The sequence below is a fragment of the Cyanistes caeruleus genome, chromosome 6, assembly GCF_971803275.1.
Source record: "Cyanistes caeruleus chromosome 6, bCyaCae1.hap1.1, whole genome shotgun sequence".
Lineage (NCBI taxonomy): Eukaryota > Metazoa > Chordata > Aves > Passeriformes > Paridae > Cyanistes > Cyanistes caeruleus.
Genome location: NC_141706.1, coordinates 22,846,334 through 22,855,400, shown reverse-complemented (window position 1 = coordinate 22,855,400; position 9,067 = coordinate 22,846,334).

Here is a 9,067-nt window from a genome sequence, read left to right as displayed (position 1 = left end):
ATGGATTTCATTCCAAGACCTCATCTAGTCACAATAATTTCAAGGAGATCAGACAATCGACATTATTGCCTCTATGAAATTTGTATCAATAGAAAAAAAAATAGTAATATTAACTCAGAAATACTTGAGATTTGTTTTCCCCTTACAGAGATGCGCAGTGACTAAAGCAAGCACCGTCCCTTCCTGATGGTGCTGCCACTTTCTAACTTCATTTTTTACTTTCCTGTTTTATTATTGTTCTCAGAAAACCCGCATAGAAGCTAATAACTTATCTTTATCCACCATATTAAGCCATTCTAAGCATTTTTTCAAGGATTTATTGTTAAACAAGCTTCCCCGGTCCTTGAGTCGGTGCCTGCCGGTGGCCGGGAAGCGGCACGGCAGTGGCGGCACCGCCACCTGGCGCACGTCTCCGGAACGACAGGCGGCCTCGGGCCGGGGACGGGCGGGGTGGCTTCCCCGGGGACCGCCGCAAACAGGCTGGCAAACACAGTCGGCGGCGCGTCTGCTGTCAGCGTAGTAATTAAAGCGGGAATGTAAGCCGTGGGAAAGGTGAGAGAACAAAAAGTCATAAAACCCTCTTATTTGCAACATATGGGCGTCGTTAAGAAAAGGTTGAAAGGTAATCAAGGAAGTTATAATGACAATAAATTGCGTTTATCTTGTAATAAACATTTAGACGTCAGTTTCTCCTGTATCATTCTTTCATTCTCATTTTGAGTCCCTTCTCTGTTGTTCTCAGTTCTTCATCTACCATTCACATTTGTGATAGGCCCATTTGCCTCTTTTTATGAATTTTTAAGAGCTTAATATCTCCAAAGACATTAGGTAAAATTGATTCAAACCAGACAGCTGGTTGTAGATGTCAGAAGGCAAACAAATACACATCCACATAGTGGGATTGCTTGAAAGTTATCAAATAGACATTTCCCCCTAGGTTGGCTCCAGAATGTGTAAGTGTAAGATAGCACCTAAGCTTTTCTTCATAAAATCAGAAACCAGTGTCTCAGGGTGGCAGAGGAGGAGAGTAATGCACATGATGCTGCCCTCAGTGAGGAACAGTTGCTGCCAAATTCCTGCCAATTTAATTCTGTGCTTGTTCAGAAACCCAGAAGGGACACTTCAAAGACTGAGGAGAATCTGATGCTATGGGGAAAGTGAGGGAACACAAAGCTCAGATGGATAATGTTTAACTTTCATTAGGTGTTTCTTTAGCACTCAGCATTGGGGTCTGACTCAAAAACTGAAACCTATCAGGTGGCACTTTAAATATGTAAATGGAAGCAATTAGTGCGGTGAGATAACTGCATCTGTACCTCTGTAAAAATTGCACACTCCTAGGAAGGTCAGGCCTCCCATTTTTTCAGGTAAGGCACCTGTTGGAATCCTTCAGTTCGGAAGTAAGCTTGAAATTCTTTGTTACTTCATCTCTTCCCTAGGGTAAGCTCACAATTGAGTTGGTTACATTTCGTGCCATTTTGAGTATCTCTCTTGATACTGGGAGAATTTCCACAGTTGTTTAACCCCATTGGTTTATTGTGTCTTACAAAAACAGTGAAGTCACAGGAAGGTTTTAAAATGTACTCTTAACTGTACAAAAGCTGGTGCATAAAAGCAGAGTAGTAAATCACAGCTGGGATTTGCCTGTTTCAGAGATATTCACCTGGCCCTGCAGAGGATCTCACGGTGAACTGGCAAAACAGGTTAAGTTGTGTAGGTATTATGAACATACAAGAGTACTGTGGGATGACTCTGCATCACTTCCACTACTGACTTGGATCTCAGGCATTATCAGCCCTTTTTTGCCATGTCCTCATAGGACTTTAGATGCCACACAAAGGGACAATTCTGTTGCATTGGGAAAACACCTTTTGTGAAATGCAGAGCCCAATTCCACCATAATTTCTTACTCAGTCTTGCCAAGCTGACTTGAAGTTAATTGCAGGTGGGGGTGACAATGGAGAAGGCCAAAGGGATCCACTGCTTTGTGGATCTAGCCCATACCAGAGTTCAAGTGCAGAAAAAGGAATGGGATGTTTCAGGCTTATAGCTATAGAAAAGCCCTTGGAGTCCCAATGTGCTGAGCACAGCTTGTTGGGATGTATGCAGACTTACACGGGGTCTGGACACAGTACCAAACACCAAACAAGAGACTGTAATGTTAATCTTATGTTCATGGTGCCAGATCAAGGTCGGCAGTGTACAACTGAGCTGAAACAGGAACATGGAAATCCCAGATGGTGTTCGGACTGGCTGTAGCAAACAATAATTTCCACTTCAATGGCATACAGGGTACTCAGAACAAAAGTTTTTGCGTTGCAAGCTTTAATTAATCCTCACAGTCTAGTTGGGGTACAGAAGAATTCCATCTCCCATCACGGAGGAAACATAGCACCAGCATGAATCACGGCAACTCTGGAGCAGCACACAACAACATTACCCTGGAATTTCAGTCAGGATGGGTCCTGCACTGAGACTAGAAGAGGATAAATTGAAGAGAGAAACAATTAAATACAGACTGAAGATCAAAATCAGTGCTGCCTCCCTCCTGACACCACACCATGAAGCGAGCTGTTAAGCAGCAGGCAGCTCACCACCCTCTCAAGCACTGCAGAATTTCATACTCCACTGTTAGAGCAGCTGATTGAGCCAGATGAGTATTGGCAAAATCATTGTTGGAGCAATTGTGGGGGATTCTACCAGCAAAGCCGAGAGCACTGCCGAGCAGCTAATAAGTGGCTATTCTTCAGTCACGCTGCACTCAAAATAGCTTCCCAGCAGAGGAAAAGCAAATTCTATTGGCTTCAACACCTGGTTGAGCAACTTAATAAGGACAAAATTGAAAGTTAGAGCTGAATCATTATTTATTTTATAACTACATCTTCATCATGCAGTTCACTCCAAAACGGGAGTTATTTAGTTTCAAATCAGGTTTGTGCAAGCTTTTTCTGTAGGTTCATTCAGCACAGAGGTGAAGAGAAGGTTCTTTGAAAACAATTTCAGACACCAGCTGCTTCAGAGGAGGAGAGCAATCTACAATCATATGAAGACTATCTCCTTTTTCTCCAGTTCTGCCATACTTTTCCCAAATTGTATTTTTAAACTGTATTTTTAATGCATCAGGGAAATTGTAGCAGTGCAAAAACTGTATTTAGTGTTATTTTGGTAACATGTCCATTTCCAGACAGCGTTTGAAAAGAGATGAGCAAATAGTTAGAAGAGCAAAATGTCTCTGTCCTGTGCACAGCAAAGACAGAAAACTGCTTGTTCCTTTTATTGAAATTACCTCTTATATATTTGAAAGCTGCTATTGTTTTAGCACTTAGATTTTTTTTCTCAGAAGTTCAGCTTTTCAGAGGAATGTCAGAGGAATGTCAGATTAAACCTATCCTATTCCCTTCAGCCTTTTTTAACCAATATACCTTTATGAAGCCTGGTAATTATTGTTGTATTCCTCTGGTTTTTTTCCCAGTAGGACCACACATTCCATCAAGTGTCCAAAATTGAACATGTCCCGTCCCAGCTCATATGTCCAGCTCTCCACAGACAGCTTCAAGGAGAGTTGAAGACTTGTTAAATGTTTTGTAATTGATAACATGGGCTATAAATTGCAGTAAGTGTTTGCCTTTTTTGCAGCACAGTAATATTGTAAACATCCAAATCTCTTTCTGACATGCAATTATTTAACTTGTTCTTCCTCATTTTATGTTTCATTATTCTTGTCTAGGTGTGATGACCTGTTTGTTTTTATTGAGTTGCATCCTCTTAACTCCTCTTGGTGTTGTTATTCAATGTATACCTGTTATGTTTGATTGGCAAAAAGTACCTACCCGCAGTAACTATGAATAAAAAAATGTGTTTGTTGGTTTATTTGAAAAAAAGCTGCTCTCTTATCCAGAATTAAGTCTAGCAAATTAAATATTCATATCTTTTTTATTTAATGAGATTATCCTTTTTTAATCTAGATTACTTTTCAAACAGGAGGATTCTGTGCTGATTCATTTGAAACAAATACAGATGTTAGAAATCATTATTTGAAAATAAATACTAAAGTAATATAGATTTTGGTATTCTAGTCTCACTAAATGAGGACTTGCAGCATTCTCAGTTATGATATTCTTATTTGTACCTAGTACCATGCCAGGCTGTGAATAGATGTTATAGGCATCCTGTTCATGTGCTGTACAAATTTTCTTGTATTTATTTCACTTATTTTGTTCTCCTCTCAGAAAATAAAATAAATACATAGACAAATAAAGGGATTGGTTTTGTCTGCTCACCAAATTTCTCCTCACCAAAATATAAATGAAGGCATAGAAGGGAAGAAACAATGAAAAATTAGAGGGAAATGACAGAGGAAGTGACAGCTTCCTTCAAAATGGTAAGGATGTTGTTTTAGAGTAATTCTAACAAGCCCATTTTTTTCCAGATACCTTCCAAATCATAGTAAATTTGGTCATATATTTCCCATTTGATCTAATGTTTTGTGTAGGCACAAGTAGTACAAATTTCCTAATTCTTAAGTAGTGAATTTCTGGGCAGGAATTCTTTCATTCCCACTCCATCCCCAGGCAAGCAAATATTGCTTTTCTGCCTACACAAGTTCATTATAGAAATCTTTACTAATATTTCCAGCAAAGTATGTTTTTTCTCCTTTGTAATTTAGTTACCTTGTTAATTCTCCTTGATCACATCATATACATGCAGATCAACATGCTTTCTCGTCTTTCCAACTGCTATTTTTTACAGAAGAGGCACCAATTTTCTGTGTGTAGAAGGATTTCTGCATGTTAAATGGCATACTTTCTCCTACTGGGTAATTCAATTTTATATACTAGTTTTTATAATTAACAGAGAATATTATTAGGACTCTACAGTAACAGTGGCTTTCAGTAGTGATATTTAGTAGGTTCTTTCCCTGCTTTGCTCTTCCCCTCGGTCTTTATATTTGGTGTCTAACTGCCTTGAAGGAAATCATTATTTTCTGTTAGATGTTTAATCACAAACCTTGCAAGGAAATCTGCTGTTTTCCAAACAGTGCAGAACCAACTTCATTACCACATTGACACGCTAGATACACTTCCCAGTCCTAAAGTCACATCTTCTTAAAAGTCTGTAGCCTATATTCCCTTTGGAAAAGATTATTTTCAAATAATTCAATAGCCTGATTTACTAATTCCATCTTTCCTCTAGAGTATTTCTTACTGAACGTGACAGGTTGTGGGGGACAGGGCAAGTTGCACAGAAATACAGACGGTGGCTGCAGTGAGATTTTTATATGTACTGATTTTGGTTCCTGTGTGGACAGATCCTCGGTTTCCTCTTAAGTCAGCACAGATGTACAAAGAGGGTCTGGAGCTCTGTCCAGGAAGGAAGAGCAGTTTTGCTCCTCTGCAGAGCTGCCTTAGCTCAGCCTCAGGGAAGTCAATAGGAGCTGCAGGAGTGCAGCACCTCTGAAAATGCAGTACATTCAGCAGCTTTTTACCTTGTTTCTTTCCAACAACTTCAAAGTTGTTATGGTACTAGGGACAGTGCTGAGGTAAAGCAATTAGATACTGAGTCAGCTTGAGCATTCTCAAACATCAGGACTGGACGAGTCGACATCTATAGCTAAATATTTCAAGCATTTCCCAATTCCTTCTTCTGTTCACTGATTATTAGGTGTCACCATATAAAGTATCACCTTAGTGTTCAGTCATATAAGTATGTGACTGAAGAGGAAATTAATTTTTCCCTGCAAGGGAGACTTCTAATGAGGTATTTGTCTTGTGTTTAAAGCTAATTGCTTTAAACATAAGAGAAATAGGCGTCTTCTTAGACTTGCTGAAGATCTAAGTTCAGTTTCTAGAGGCCCTATGATCTCAGTAAGTGGTTTGATCTTTTCCTGCTACCTCTCCATTCCCAAACAAGATAACATTAATGCACCTGTTGAGTGTTACAATCCTGCATACTCAAGGGCAGAGTCAACTGTGACCGTGGCCAGTGTGTAGGGTAAAAGACCTTTTTGTCAAGGTCTTTAGCACTTACTGCAACATGTAATATGCATACTGTATATGCAATGAATTGCTGCTCTATGTGTGGCTTTAACCAAAGCTCTAATAAACTGTAAAGAAGGCAAAAGTTTGTAAGACACACAGATATAACAGATCTGTATAACACATATGCTCACATACCTGTTTCAAGTCACTTTTTGCTCAGCTTCCCTTCTGCTGCTTATAGCATCGTGTAGCACTTCCTGGCACATATTGGTGCCTTCAACACGAAGGTGGTGTCACCTGACTGTAATTATAGAGATTTCCCCTGCAGGAATCCAGCTCGACAGCTATATTCAGAACACGAAAAATGTGTGAATTAAAAATACAGCTTTGCTTTTTTATGTGATAACCAAGCACATAATTTCCTTTCCTTTCGTTTTTTTCCTAAAATAAAGATAGGGAAGACAGAAACATCATAGGATTATCTGAGCCTTTATACATCATTCATAAAGACTGCCAAATGTAGGCAGAACTGCATATGTAGAAAGTGCTGGCTATGTGATTTTTCTTCATTCTTGTTCCTCATCCATGGTTTACCAGAAAAAAAACCTTATTTTAGTATGACCAGTAAATACTGCTATTGAAATATTTTATCAACATCAGAGAAAGATTTTTTCTCTCTCTGCAGAATTGACCAAATATTTACATGTTATATGAAGTAACAATTTAATGCTGTATAACACATTTGCAAGCCCTAATATTTCTCTTGGCTCCAGAAGCATATGAAGTTTTATGTAAGCCACCCTCAGGTATCATGTGTATTATGGATACAGGACAGCAGATGAAGCTGGTTGGGAACATCTGTTGAAAAATGAGAATGACAAAGCTATCTACCCCACTGCAGAGTAATCTTCCGTGACTCTTCTCAGGGCATATTTCTGCAACCCTTTATTTGTGACCATTTTCTCTTTTTAACTTTGACCCTACTGAACCTTTATTTTTCTTGTAGCTTTCCCTGTGGCACCAGGCAACAAGAATTAGGTACCATGCATCTGGTGTTGCACAGGTGTAATTGTCAATGAATACCAGGTAGCATAGTTCAGACTACCTTGGCACAAATGCCTCTGTACACGCAGTTCACATATCAGAATTTGTATTATCTGATAAGAGTACTACTTAAAGGTCTCTATTTAGATTGGGTTCTAATTGTACCAGGCATTTTCTCTGATTAAGCCTTTTTATATGTAGATAAACTGTTCTGACTGATGTTGTTGATCCAGAGTAAGAGATTTCTACCCTCAGCCTTTGCCACAACTCCTTTTTCCCCCCTCCACTTTGTTCTTTCAACATTTATCTTATTGTTTGCTCCTTCAATTCAGTAAAATTTTTCTAGTTTAACACAAACAAATGTTCTCAAATATGAAAGTAATTTAATATTACATTTCATTACATTTAATATTACTGCCTCATCATTCAGTTGGGGAACCAAGATATGGGGAGATTAAGTAACTTGCCAGAGGAAAAGGAGGAAGGATGCAGGAAGAAAATTTAGCTTCTCTGAGTCACAGTTCAGCATCTTAAATTCTTTGTTCTGACTTCATCCTACCTTTGACTGTTGCCCAATCTCTTTATCCTCCAACTTCCCTCATCTAAACTGCATCTCTTCTGATTTCAAAGGGGGCTTGTCACACAGAACAAGCACAGAAGAGATTAAGGGGTTGTTCTAGGCTTTTCATCTCTGGAATTTTTCTCCACTGCCACTGCTACAAGCTACAGTGAAAGTGATCTGCTGGAATCACAACTTTCCCTTCACCATCTCAGAATTTTTTTCCCTCTATCATATTTGTTCTTTGAACTGTTTGTTTGCCAGCTTCTGCCTGGCAAGCATTGCCTACCTGCTTTGTGCATAAATGTCAGAGATAACTCAAAGATTCAGCATGATTTCCAGTTGGTCAGCTGCCATATTGGTCTTTAGGATTTAACTTTTCATCCATAAAAATGACACGTATTTATTTATTTGCATTTAAAAAGTTACACTGGCTATTGTCTCTAGATGCTCAAACAAAAGCATTTAGCCAAATAAAATATGCACTGCCTGAATTAATGTGCACTAATGAAAGCCCTCCTTGACCAGCCTGAACTAACATGCCCTCCCACATCTTTAAGTTCCTCCCTGCTCTTTCTCAATGTCTGGAGAAAATACATACTCTGCAATCTGCAGTGTGATCTGTAAGTGAAAAAATTTAGAAACTGACAAGGAAGTGGATTCCAGGATTCTGGATGAAACACTGTACATTGCCCACTTTCAGTCAGATTAGCACAAACTGCAGTTTTTTGCCTCCTTTGCCTGAAGCAGTGAGTTCTCTGTTGGGTTTTTACTACATGCAGCTATCTACTATAAAATATATTCACACTTAACAATCTAATTGAAAAAACTCCAAACCTATGCTCAGAACCTAAAGCTATCTTGATTTCTAAAACCAGCCTACATGAATTCATGTATTAATGCACAGAAGGCATTGTTTCACCCTGGTAGGCAGCTGAGCAACACACAACTTCTTGTTCATTTCTGCCCCAGTAAGGGTAGAATCAGAAGGACAGAAGTAGGAAAACTTGTGACTTGTGATAAAGGGCATTTAATTTATTTTTTCTTTAAAGGGGATGGGAGGGAAGTAGTACAAACAACAAAGAGAGGAGGGAAAAGCCCCACAATAAACAAAGTTAAGTTTAAAAAGTGTTCCAGAAGAAAATACTTGCTCACCATCAACTGTTGCCCAGCCCTGAGAAATGGCAGCTCATGCCAGCCTCCATCCCTCACTCCCAATTTTATTGCTGAGCATGGCTTCATGAGGTGTGAGATATCCCTTGCATCAGTTAGGGTCAGTGTCTCAGATGTGTCCCTTCCCAATTTCTTGTGCACTCCCAGCCTCATTGCTGGTGAGGAAGTGTGAGAAGCAGAAAAGGCCTTGACACTGTGTAAGCACTGCTCAGTGATGATGAGAACACCCCTGTTTTAACTGAAAATCTAAAATGTAACATAACACAAGCTATTGTGAAGAAATTTAACTCTATCATCGTCAGAACCTGTGCAA